The sequence below is a fragment of the Haematobia irritans genome, chromosome 4 (genome assembly GCF_050003625.1).
Source record: "Haematobia irritans isolate KBUSLIRL chromosome 4, ASM5000362v1, whole genome shotgun sequence".
In the NCBI taxonomy this organism is placed as follows: Eukaryota; Metazoa; Arthropoda; class Insecta; order Diptera; family Muscidae; genus Haematobia; species Haematobia irritans.
Window position 1 is genome coordinate 48,301,474 of NC_134400.1, and position 15,010 is coordinate 48,316,483.

Sequence of the window (15,010 nt, forward strand, 5' to 3'; positions counted from 1 at the left end):
TTCTTGTACTCGTATAATGGCACTCCGACTTATAATGCTCTACCTCGTTACCGTTATGGTAGATATACCCAGTTGAATTTAATTTTTGACTTCTTTAGATGATATTTGATTGAATTGTTGCATAGTTCGTTTGATTATATGATATCCTTTTGGCGTAATCTTAGGCTTTCTTCTACACCAGTGTACAGTTTTGGTGCATCCACTGTTTATAACTCGAGACGCAGTTGGTTTTTGCATATTGTACTCTTCCGAAATTCATTTTTGTGATAACACTCCTTAATGGTTTTAAATATGGAAATGCGGGTGGTCCCCAAACCATTGATACCCCACAAACAATGTCTACTAATCCAGGGTTAGGGTATGATATAGTCGGCCCCGCCCGACTTTCTGTTTTACTCACTTGTTATACCCTCCATCATAGGATGGGGGTATATTAACTTTGTCATTCCGTTTGTAACACATCGAAATATTGCTCTAAGACCCCATAAAGTATATATTCTGGGTCGTGGTGAAATTCTGAGTCGATCTAAGCATGTCCGTCCGTCCGTCCGTCCGTCTGTTGAAATCACGCTAACTTCCGAACGAAACAAGCTATCGACTTGAAACTTGGCACAAGTAGTTGTTATCGATGTAGGTCGGATGGTATTGAAAATGGGCCATATCGGTCCACTTTTACGTATAGCCCCCATATAAAGGGACCCTCAGATTTGGCTTGTAGAGCCTCTAACAGAAGCATATTTCATCCGATCCGGCTGAAATTTGGTATATGGTGTTGGTATATGGTCTCTAACAACCATGCGAAAATTGGTCCACATCGGTCCATAATTATATATAGCTCCCATATAAACCGATCCCCAGATTTGTCTTGCGGAGCCTAAAAGAGAAGCAAATTTCATCCGATACGGCTAAAATTTGGTACATGATGTTGGTATATGGTTTCTAACAACCATGCGAAAATTGGTCCATATCGGTCCACTTTTACGTATAGCCCCCATATAAACGGACCCCCAAATTTGGCTTGCGATTGCTCTAAAAGAAGCAAATTTCATCCGATCAGGCTGAAATTTCGTACATGGTGTTGGTATATGGTCTCTAACAACCATGCGAAAATTGGTCCATATCGGTCCACTCTTACGTATAGCCCCCATATAAACGGACCCCCAAATTTGGCTTGCGATTGCTCTAAGAGAAGCAAATTTCACCCGATCCGGCTGAAATTTGGTACATGCTGTTATTATATGGTCTCTACCAACCATGCACAAATTGGTCCACATCGGTCCATAATTATATATAGCCCTCATATAAACCGATCCCCAGATTTGGCTTGCGGAGCCTAAAAGAGAAGCAAATTTCATCCGATACGGCTAAAATTTGGTACGTGATGTTGGTATATGGTCTCTAACAACCATGCAAAAATTGGTCCATATCGGTCCATATCGGTCCTTAATTATATATAGCCCCCATATAAACCGATCCCCAGATTTGGCTTGTAGAGCCTCTAACAGAAGCATATTTCATCCGATCCGGCTGAAATTTGGTATGTGGTGTTGGTATATGTTCTCTACCAACCATGCAAAAATTGGTCCACATCGGCCCATAATTATATATAGCCCCCATATAAACCGATCCCCAGATTTGGCTTGCGTAGCCTAAAAGAGAAGCCAATTTCATCCGATCCGGCTGAAATTTGGTACATGATGTTGGTATATGGTCTTTAACAACCATGCAAAAATTGGTCCATATCGGTCTTTAATTATATATAGCCCCCATATAAACCGATCCCCAGATTTGGCTAGTGGAGCCTCTAAGAGAAGCATATTTCATCCGATCCGGCTGAAATTTGGTACATTGTGTTGGTATATGGTCTCTAACAACCGTGCAAAAATTGGTTCATATCGGTCCATAATTATATATAGCGCCCATATAAACCGATCCCTAGATTTGGGTTGTGGAGCCTCTAAGATAAGCATATTTCATCCGATCCGGCTGAAATTTGGTACATAATGTTGGTATATGGTATCTAACAACCGTGCAAAAATTGGTCCACATCGGTCCATAATTATATATAGCCCCCATATAAACCGATCTCCAGATTTGGCTTGCAAAGCCTCAAAGAGAAGCAAATTGCATCCGATCCGGCTGAAATTTGGTACATGGTATTGGTATATGGTCTATAACAACCATACAAAAATTGGTCCTTATCGGTCCATAATTATATAAAGCGCCCATATAAAACGATCCCCAGATTTGGGTTGCGGAGCCTCAAAGAGAAGCAAATTTCATCCGATCCGCCTGAAATTTGGTACATGATATTGGTATATGGTCTCTAACAACCATGCAAAAATTGGTCCACATCGGTTCATAATTATATATAGCCCCCATATAAAACGATCCCCAGATTTGGCTTGCGAAGTCTCCAAGAGAAGCAAATTTCATCCAATCCGGTTGTAATTTGGAACATGGTGTTAGTATATGATCTTTAACAACCGTGCCAGAATTGGTCCATATCGGTCCATAATTATATATAGCCCCCATATAAAACGTTCTCCAGATTTGACCTCCGGAGCCTCTTGGAGGTGCAAAATTCATCCGATCCGGTTCAAATTAAGAACGTGGTGTTAGTATATGGTCGCTAACAACCATACCAAAATTGGTCCAATCACACAAAAATTGGTCCATATCGGTCCATAATCATGGTTGCCACTAGAGCCAAAAATAATCTACCAAAATTTTTTTCTATAGAAAATGTTGTCAAAATTTTATTTCTATAGAAAATTTTGTCAAAATTTTATTTCTAGAGAAAATTTTGTTAAAATATTATTCGGTTCATAATAAAATTTTCATCATTGTCAAAATTTTATTTCTATAGAAAATTTTGTCAAAATTTTATTTCTATAGAAAATTTTGTCAAAATTTTATTTCTATAGAAAATTTTGTTCAAATTTTATTCGGTTCATAATCATGGTTGCCACTCGAGCCAAAAAAAATCTTCCAAGATTTTATTTCTATAGAAAATTTTGTCAAAAGTTTATTTCTATAGAAAATTTTGTTAAAATTTTATTTCTGTAGAAATTTTTGTCAAAATTTTCTTTCTATAGATAATTTTGTCATACAATTTAGAAGATGGTGTTAGGATGTTATAAGATGCCTTGCCATCGGCAAGCGTTACCGCAACTTAAGTAATTCGATTGTGGATGGCAGTGTTTAGAAGAAGTTTCTACGCAATCCATGATGGAGGGTACATAAGCTTCGGCCTGGCCGAACTTACGGCCGTATATACTTGTTTTTTTTTTGCAATGAATTTTCGACTGCGAAAAATACTAAACTGTAGCAGTTTATTTAGAAAACCACAGACTTATTACCTCCAGAGTTCCAGTGATAAACTATCACAATTTTGATATGCAGTATGAATTTGAAATTTAATAACCCAATCACATATTTAACTTCGCAAATAGCTGTAATAAAACACAATGAAATCTCACTTGAGCAGAATGGATAAATGCAATGGTGGATGCACGGCAAGTGCAAGAAGTAAAATGGGTTCAACAATTATTTATTACTCCAAGCATCACAAAATATACGTGTCACATACACGGAATAGGAACTATAGTGACACCGGATGGTAATGGAATATGCTAGGGGGAGGTGATGCCCCCGCTTCCCCACTTGTTTTAGTCAATGTTCATGCATTTTCAAACACGTAAATACATAAAATTCCTTGAAATATTGTCTCTCACAGCTAAAAAGCAACACCAGTACGGGTGAAATGTGTTGATGACATGCAATGGCAAGATAAGCCATATAATTGAATATTTATGGTTTCTCAAAGCACGAGCTCTCAATTTGTCTAGGGGGGCGCACTAAGCAATGAGTGGCGATAGCGCGCATTTGGCCTAAAACTGCAATCAAAGAAAGGATTGAAATGTTGACATTTCTATAAGGCAAAATAAATAGCGCGTTCGTTTTTCATCATTACCACAAGACACGAAAGTTTGTATTTAGTTTAGTGAAATAGATTTAAGAAAGCAAATAAGAAAGAGCTACCCTAGATCAACCACACTGAATTAAAGAGCGATATTGACAAAAAAAGTCCACAGACCAAAGACTTTATGTCCTTAAAATACGAATGCGAATTTTTGTACAGTGAAAAAGTGAACCCTCTTTTTCACTAAAGGGTTCACAATGGACTGAAATGTCTAAGTGAGCCTGAATCTTAATCGGGCTGCCACTTTAACCTTCACTACACTCAAAAAAAAGTGAACTCTCTATTTCACTAAAGCCAATTTAACTTTATTTTAGTTCATGGAATTATTATGTTTGGAGAAAGTTTCATTTACTCTAATAATTTTTTGCGTACGTTAGTTAATTGAACTAAAAAACGGGAAAAAATTATCCTCAAATTAAGCAAAATGATTTACTAAATTCACGCTTCCCACAAAATAGTTAATTATTTCTTTAAATTTGTAAATTTTACCAAAAATGCGTTCATCATGAACTTCGTATATCACTAAAGACATTCTTGCATTTTTTAACTCCAAGTTTTTCCTTCAAACTACAAAATTTTCTTTGACAATTGAAAAAAATTAATTATGCCTAATAAATTTTCTTGCATTTGTCGAAAAATATTTACTTATTTTTGTGATATCGGCGACATGTCAGCGTTTGTAATACTGTTTAGTTAAAATTTTCTAAAAATATTCAAAATTTTCTAAAATTAACCAAAAATTATCTTCCTGGTGGGTTCACTGTTTTTTCAGTGTAAAGCCAATTTAACTTTATTTTAGTTCGTGGATTTATTATGTTTGGAGAAAGTTGCCTTTAATCTAATAATATTTTGTGTATGTTAGTTAAATGAACCAAAAAATGGGAAAAAATAATATACAAAGGAAGCATTAAGATTTACTAAATTCGTACTTCTCACAAAATAGTCCATTATTTCTTAAAATTTGTAACTTTTACTACAAAAGCGCCCCTCCTGAACTTAGTGTGACACTAAAGACATTCTTACAATTTTGAACTCCAATTTTTACCAAAATTACAAAATTTTCTTTAACAAGTGAAAAAAATTAATTGTGTCTAATATTTATTGAACTTTATTAACAAATAATATGAAATTATTAGTTAATTAATGTTAGCTACACGCAAAGAAAAAAATACGTTTGGAAAACGTGTACCAAAAACGTTTTTCTTTTGTTAGAGTTTTTTGAATTGCTTCGAAAAGTATACACTTTTATCACCAAAAAATTTCGTTTGTTACAAAATTTTTATTTTTTCAATAAAAAAAAGTTATTTTTGAACCAACAACACAGTCCATTTCGTTTATATCAAACACTGTTCTTTTCTGACTTTAGGTTTTTAATAAGACACATTTTACAGTTCATAGTAAAAATTTAATATAGTAGAATGTAATGTTGAAAATTTTTTCGGAATCTTCCGACCCTATCTGGAATATATGTAAAAAAACTTTGGGCGAAGCAGGGATCGAACCCACGACCCTTGGCATGCAAGTCGGACGTAGCAACCACTGCTCCACGGTGCCCAACTAAATGTATTTTTCTATTAAATAAACTTTGTTTAATCGGCTCGTGGGCGCCTCAAACTATGCTATATAAATATAACTTATATGGGTAAATGTCTATTGATGACAATGACGGCTACATAGCTCAGTGGATAGTGTGTTGGCTTACAAATTGCATGGTCCGCGGAAGGGCTGCTGGAGTCGGAGTCGAGCAAAATTGGCTCGACTCCGACTCCAGCAGTTTCCATCAGCTCGACTCCGACTCCGGAGTCGACTCCGGGTAATATAACTAAATCTCATTTAAATACCACTAATTTGTAGTTCTATTGTGGGGTTACCGTAAGTAGATCGATATAAAGTATTCGTAATTTCACATTAGATGCCAATTGAACTCTATATTTCAAATTAAGGGCAATGTGTAATAAATAAAATAATGATATAAATACCCATCATAATATGGTATCTTCTCATGGTCCACAAATACAGTATATGTATTTGTGGACCAAAATTATTGATACTATCTCAAATCCTTTAAATTTGTTACGAGCTTTGAATCTGAATCGATTTAGACAAAATTGTATATACTTCTACAAAATCTATGTACTTAAAATTTTAATCTAACGTTATGGGACGTAACACAATTTTAACAAAAAAATAATAATGCAAGGAAAGTCTAAAGTCGGGCGGGCCGATTATAATATACTCTGCACAACTTTGTATTTAGATCTACATTTTGATAAAATCTCAAATCAGACTTCTACAAAATCTCGGGCAATATTTGGGAAATATTTATAATTGTTTAGAAAATTTCGCAAAAGTGCATTTATGATTCATTCATTGAGAAATTTGAAAATTTGAGTCATTTCTACAAGTTTTCGACATGGCAGTGAGTATCAGTGAGCATACAATTTTGGAAACATTTTCTACAGAAACAAAATTTTGGCTAAATTTTCTATAGAAATAAAATTTTGGCAAAATTTTCTATAGAAATCAAATTTTGACCAAATATATAGAAATAAAATTTTGAATAAATTTTTTATATTTATTTGGAAATAAAATTTGGCAAATTTTTTTATAGAAATATAAGTTTGAAAAAATTATCAATATAAATATAATTTAAAAAAAAATTGTGTAGCAAACAAAATTTTGCAAAATTTTCTATAGAAATAAAATTTTGCAAAATATTCTATAGAAACAAAATTTTGACTAAATTTTCTATAGAAATAAAATTTTGACTAAATCTTATATAGAACAAAATGTTTCTATAGTAATAAAATTTTGAATATATTTTTTATAGCAGTGAGTATCAGTGAGCATCAGTAAGAAAAAAAATTTTGAGAAAATTTGCAATAGAAATAAATTTTGACAATTTTTTCTTATATAAATAAAATTTTGAAAAAAATATCAATAAAAATACAATTTTAGAAAAAATTTTGTGTAGTAAATAAAATTCTGCAAAATATTCTACAGAAACAAAATTTTGACTAAATTTTCTATAGAAATAAAATGTTGACAAAAATTTCTATAAAAATAAAATTTTGACCAAATTTTCTATAGAAATAAAATTTTGACTTAAATTTTTATAGAAATAAAATTATCAATAGAAATAAAATTTTGAAAAAATTTTTGTGTAACAAACAAAATTTTGCAAAATTTTCTATAGAAACAAAATTTTGACTCAATTTTCCATAGAAATAAAATTTTGACTAAATTTTCTATAGAAAAACATATTTCTATAGTAATAAAATTTTGAATAAATTTTTTATAGAAATAAAATTTTGACAAAATTTGCTATAGAAATAAAATTTTGACAAAACTTTTTATAGAAATAATATTTTGACAAAATTTTTTATAAAAAGCAACTTTGAAAAAAATTTCTGTCAATATTCCACATATGTATATGGCCTTAAAATAAAATTAAAACAAGTATATACGGCCGTAAGTTCGGCCAGGCCGAATCTTATGTACCCTCCACCATGGATTGCGTAGGAACTTCTACTAAAGGCTGTCATCCACAATCGAATTACTTGGGTTGCGATAACACTTGCCGATGGCAAGGTATCGTAAAACTTTTTAACACTGTCTTCTAAATTGTAAGTTAGCCCATACGGGGTATATATTAAACAAAACAAGTATATACGGCCGTAAGTTCGGCCAGGCCGAATCTTATGTACCCTCCACCATGGATTGCGTAGGAACTTCTACTAAAGGCTGTCATCCACAATCGAAATACTTGGGTTGCGATAACACTTGCCGATGGCAAGGTATAGTAAAACTTTTTAACACTGTCTTCTAAATTGTAAGTTAGCCCATACGGGGTATATATTAAACAAAAAAAAGGCCGATTAAATACGTATATAATCTAGTTTGACAAAATTTTCTATAGAAATAAAATTTTGACAAAATTTTCTATAGAAATGAAACCTTGACAAAATTTTCTATAGAATTAAAATTTTGACAAAATTTTCTATAGAAATAAAAATTTGACAAAATTTTCTGTAGAAATAAAAACTTGACAAAATTTTCTATAGAAATAAAATGTTGACAAAGTTTTCTATGGAAGTAAAATGTTGACAAAATTTTCTATAGCAATACAATTTTGACAAAAATTTCTATAGAAATAAAATTTTGACAAAATTTTGTATAGAAATAAAATTTTGACAAAATTTTGTATAGAAATAAAATGTTGACAAAATTTTCTACAGAAATAAATTTTTTACAAAATTTTCTATAGAAATAAAATTTTGACAAACATTTCTATAGAAATAAACTTTTGACGAAACTTTCTATAGAAATGAAATTTTAACAAAACTTTCTATAGTAATAAAATTTGACAAAATTTTCTATGGAAATAAAGTTTTGGTAGATTACAAAATTTTCTATAGAAATAAAATTTTGACAAAATTTTCTATGGAAATAAAATTTTGACAAACATTTGTATAGAAATAAAGTTTTGACAAAACTTTCTATAGAAATGAAATTTTGACAAGACTTTCTATAGTAATAAAATTTGACAAAATTATCTATGGAAATAAAGTTTTGGTAGATTATTTTTGGCGATATGGACCAATTTTTGTGTAATAAGTCATCGGCTATATATAACTAAAGACCGATATGGACCAATTTTTACATGGCTGTTAGAGGCCATATATTGACAAAATGTACCGAATTTCAACCGTATCGGATGACTTTTGCTCCTCCAAGAGGTTCCGGACGTCAAATCTGGGGACGGTTTATATGGGAACTATATATAATTATGGACCGATATGGACCAATTTTTGCATGGTTGTATACTAACACCATGTACCAAATTTCAACTGGATCGGATGAATTTTGCTCTTCCAAGAGGCTCCGGAGGTCAAATCTGGGGATCGGTTTATATGGGGGCTCTATATAATTATGGACCGATATGGACCAATTTTTGCATGGTTGTTAAAAACCGTATACTAAGACCACGTACTAAATTTCAACCGGATCGGATGAATTTTGCTCCTCCAAGAGGCTCCGGTGGTCAAATCTGGGGATCGGTTTATATGGGGGCTATACATAATTATGGACCGATATGGACCAATTTTTGCATGGTTGTTAGAGACCATATACTAACATCATGTACCAAATTTCAATCGGATCGGATGAATTTTGCCCCTCCCAGAGGCTCCGGAGGTCAAATCTGGGGATCGGTTTATATGGGGGCTATATATAATTATGGACCGATATGGACCAATTTTTGCATGGTTGTTAGAGACCATATACTAACATCATGTACCAAATTTCAATCGGATCGGATGAATTTTGCCCCTCCAAGAGGCTCCGGAGGTCAAATCTGGGGATCGGTTTATATGGGGGCTATATATAATTATGGACCGATATGGACCAATTTTTGCATGGTTGTTAGAGACCGTATACTAAGACCACGTACCAAATTTCAACCGGATCGGATGAATTTTGCTGCTCCGGGAGGCTCCCCAAGCCAAATTTGGGGATCGGTTTATATGGGGGCTATACGTAAACGTGGTCCGATATGGCCCATTTGCAATACCATCCGACCTACATCAATAACAACTACTTGTGCCAAGTTTCAAGTCGATAGCTTGTTTCGTTCGGAAGTTAGCGTGATTTCCACAGACGGACGGACAGCCGGACAGACGGACAGACGGACGGACAGACGGACGGACGGACGGACATGCTTAGATCGACTCAGAATTTCACCACGACCCAGAATATATATACTTTATGGGGTCTTAGAGCAATATTTCGATGTGTTACAAACGGAATGACAAAGTTAATATACCCCCATCCTATGGTGGAGGGTATAAAAAAAAATAACTTCGATTGTTCGAAATATTTCAAATAAATTGATATGAGCATTAAAATGGATCGATCCAGCCCATCTGCCAGTCTAACATTCTAGGAAACATGAAAAGATAGCCGTAATTGGAAGTTGATTTTCATTTACAATCATTGATCGAATGAATAACGCAATGAAAACTAATTTGCGTAAAAACTTGCTTAGTTACAAAAATGTGAAGTGTTTTTAAAAATTTGGTTTAGCCGGAGTCGGAGTCGAGCAAAATTTTTACGACTCCGACTCCAGCAAAATCTTCAGACTCCGAGTCCGACTCCGGCTCCACAGCCCTGGTTTTAACTACGGACCTTTTCGGTCCCAGGGCTTACAATATTTGCCATCGGCCAAATTCGGTAAATGGCGACTTTCGTGCAAGTTGAGCAATTCCTGGGCTTTTTTCCAGTTTTTTTTTTTACACAGAAAAAGGCATGACCGGTTCCACAGACTTTGTCTTTACACGAATGATTTTGGTACTTTCGATGTTAGTTTGTGCTTGCTAACAAGCATGCAAAAATTGGTTCTTATCGAACCATAATCATATAGAGTACCAATATAAATCGATCCCTAGATGCGACTTCCGGAACCTCTTAGAAGTGCAAATTTCATCCGATCCGTTTAAAATTTGGTACGTGATGTAACTATGTTCCCTCAATTAGGCCAAATTGACAAGGCATCGGTGCATAATTATAAACAAATAAAGCCCCTTAAGGTTAAAGGTAATGAGCATTGGTACGAGAAACAAAAGATATATTAGATAGAAATGCTGGATGGCTTTAACGATAGCCATTCGTAATTTTCCAGCGAAATATTAAGCAATCACACTATAACCAATGTTGCCAGGTTGGGAGTTTCCCAATGAAGATGAATGAAGGGGTTGTTATTCTGTTGGCGGTTTCTTTCTTTATACACCATCACGAACATGATTTTTCCTCACTAATTTAAATTAACAAATATTTTATAGATTTTATTTGTTATTTATTATATTATTTTACTATATTATTTTTAACAATCTCTCCGTGTACCATAACAACGCGATTCCAACTAAAAAAACAACCCACGCGCAAACATATCGATTACATCGATGACCGGTATCGACTACAGGTAGATAAAAGAAATATAGGAAAATTTCCTATATTCTAACAAGTGTGTCTCCTTAAGTTTTAAAAGGATTGAATAATTCTTAGTACGAATGAACTAAAATATTTTTCTATGCCAAGTATTATTGGTATGTATGATAATCTTTCTATAATAAAGGAAGTCAGAATTATCATTTTATAAGAAATTTTAGTAAATTTGAGGAAACTTGGTTTTAGTTCAGATTTTGTTTATTTTTACGAATGCTTTGTTATCAGTGAATAAAATTTTCTTGTTCAGTACTAAATTCTTATACCCAACGAAGAAAACAGTATTAGTAAAATTCCATGCCTTATTCTAGTTAATGAACTATTCCTAACTGCTTTCAGTTTAGAATTTTTTTTACTAATGCAAGTAAATTTTATAATTTTAAACAAAAATGTAACTTAATTGAAAAAAATGGCTAAACTAAATTGATTAACATTTTTTCCTTTAGTTCCGAAGGCACTTTTTTCTGGGTGAACAAATACCTAACTAAAATCAAATATGCATTAGCATTACTGTAGCTGCCCTTTTCACATGCTTCTGTTGAAAGGACATTTTCAATGTTCGACATAGTTACACTAAAAAAGATAACCCTCTATTTCACTAAAGCCAATTTAACTTTATTTTTGTTCAGGGAATTATTATGTGTGGAGAATGTTTCCTTTACTCTGAAAATTGTTTGCGTACGTTAGTTAAATGAACTAAAAAAAGGGGAAACAATTATTCATAAATGAAACAGAAATATTTACAAATGCGCCGATATTGAACGTAGTGAAGACGTTCTTGCAATTTTTTCCTTCAAGCTACAAAACTTCCTTTAACAAGTGACAAAAAAATTAGTTATGTCTAATAAATTTTCTTGGATTTGTCGAAAAATATTTACTTATTTTTGTGATATCGGCGTGATGTCAGCGTTTGTAATACTGTTTAGTGAAAGTTTTCTAAAGATAATCTAAATTTTCCCAAAATTAGCCATAATCTTCCTGGTGGGTTCATTGTTTTTTCAGTGTACAAACAAATTAAGAAATCGTTTGCTAACTTCAATAGTTGAAAGCTTTTTTATAGTTAAATATTCCTTAAATGATAAGTGTCATAATTTTACTTCTACGAATTAAATGATTAAATTATTTATTTCCAACAATTAGGACGCTGCCAATGCAGGGAATTAAGAAATTTTGGACTATTTCGCATATTTTTACTAAATTTTATTTTTTTGCTTTACTACATTATAAACCGAATTTTCACTTCTACATTTATACCCTTCACCACTACTGTGGTACAGGGTATAATAAGTTTGTGAATTTGTATGTAACGCCAAGAAATAGTGGTCATAGACCCATCTTTTAGTATACCGATCGGCTTTAGTATACCGATCGGCTTAAATTCTGAGTCGATTTAGCGATGTCCGTCTGTCTGTCTGTCCGTCCGTCTGTCTGTATATGTAATTTTGTGCACAAAGTACAGCTCGCAATTTAAGTCCGATCGTCCTCAATTTTGGCACAGGGCCGTTTCTTGGGACAGAGACAATCGCTATTGGTTTTGGAAAAAATCGGTTCAGATTTAGATATAACTGCCATATATATTTATCCCCGATTTGGTCATAGTTAACGTGTTTATCAACCGATTTTCTTGAAATACCGTACATCCAAATATTTTATGAATCTCGCAAATCTTGCAAAATATCAGCCAAATCGGTTTAGATTTAGATATAGCTCCCATATATATCTTTCGTCCGATTTAGACTCATATGACCACAGAGGCCAAAGTTTACTACCGATCTTCGTGAAATTTTGCACAGAGGGTAGAATTGACATTCTACCTATGCTTGGTAAATTTGATTGAAATCGGTTCAAATTTAGATATAGCTCCCATATATATCTTTCGTCCGATTTGAACTTATATGGCCACAAAAGCCAGAATTTTGCCATGATTTGCTTCAAATTTTGCACAAGGGGTACGTTTGATAGTATCGTTAAGTGTTTGTTAAAATCGGTTCAGATTTAGATATAGCTCACATATATATCTTTCGCCCGATTTGGACTTATATGGTCTCAAAAGCCAGAGTTTTACCCTGACTTACTTCAAATTTTGCACAAGCGGTACTTTTAACGATACTATTGAATGTGCCAAATATGGTCAAAATCGATTCAGATTTAGATATAGCTCCCATATATATCTTTCGTCCGATTTGAACTTATATGACCTTAAAATCTAGGGTTTTGCCGTGATTTGCTTCAAACTTCGCACAAGGAGTACGTTTGGTAGTATCGGTAATTATGCCAAATTTGGTTGAAATCGGTTCAGATTTAGATATGGCTCCCATATATATCTTCCGTCCGATTTGCACTCATATGACCATGGTGCTAAAGTTATACTGTCATTTACGTGAAATTTTGCAGAGGTAGCAGAATTATTATTCTAACTATACATGTCAAATTTAGTCAAAATCGGTTCAGATTATATATAGCTCCCATATATACGTACACCAGAGTTGGGGAAATATGTTAGACTGTTACACATTTTAGACCCATTTTCAATGGAAGTGTCCTCCAATTAACTGGATAGCGTAAGGCGATTTAAATTTTAATTCTAGAGATTTTGTAGAAGTAAAAAAATTGTCCCCTTTATGTTATATAGCTTCCAGCAAATGTGAAGTAGTTGAGATGGTAACACAAATTTTGGCCTACATAGGGGTGAAGGGTATAATATATTGGGCACCGCCCGACTTTAGACTTTACTTACTTCACTGAAAAAACAGTGAACCCTTTTCCTTTGCAAAATGAACTAAACTGTAGTAATATTGACCATGATTTAGCCCTTAAGATTTTTTTCAACTTGTCTAGTTTATAATTCTCTTAAATTTTAGTTAATCTATAACATTGTATTTTAGTTCATTTTTACAACACCATAAGATTTATATACCCCTACCAAGTTAAAAAGTCAGTATTATTTTGGTTTACCTGCTTATTTTTTGGGAAACCCGATAATAAAAAGTGGTTAACAGTCTCTTTAAAATGTCGACGACTAAACTATTTTTAAATCAATCATTCCACAGTACAGAGAAATTAAATAATTAAAGGAACAACAACCCGTTTTACTATTATGAAAATTTTCATACATAAAAATTCAACTTTCTTTAAGCAAACGTACTTTATTATAACAACTCATGATGAAAGTTCTTAATACAATGTTTTTGTGAATAAAAATTATGACCACGTGTAACAAGTAGTTTATTTTAACTCGCTAAATTAGCTTGTAACTTACCATATTTGGGGGCATTTTATTAAATGGTGTAAGGAATTCAACTTTTCTTAGATAAACGTACCTCATAAAGTTTTTACCTGAAACAATTAGAGAAATAATGAATTAAGTAATATATTAACTCATAAAACTGTGAAGGACATAAGACAATAAATATTCTTGCCAAATGAAAGCCAAAGTTTTAATATAAAACTTACCAATTCTCTATTAAATTGAACGCTGAGGTTAAAAAGTTATCGAAATTCATTTAGGTATACTCTGAAATTAAATATTTATTTTTTACATTAAATAGAAAACATTAAATTGGTTTCCAAAACATCTAATTAAAGAAATAATATGCATAAAAAAACTAAATATTCTGGTTAAAAGAATGTTAAAGAAAGCTTACCAATTCATAAAAATGTTTCCAAATTGTTATTCTGAAATTAAATATTTTTTGTTTACAATAAAAATATTATATTGGTTTCCAAAAATATTTGATTAATGTAATACTAAAATAAGGTATTAAAAACATGTAATTTTGATAATAAAAAGGTCATAAAAATGTAAATGTGAAAAGAAAGCAAAATTTTAAAAGAAAACTTACCATTTCTCTATTAAATTATACGCTGAGGAGGAATATAAAAATATGCCCGAATCCATCTTGGAGTTGCTCTGAAATGAAATATTTATTTTACAACAAAGAAAAACATTAAGCTAGTTTAAAAAAAAAAAATAATAATAATAATAATTAGCAAATAATGATAAAAATAAAAAATATCCCTTTT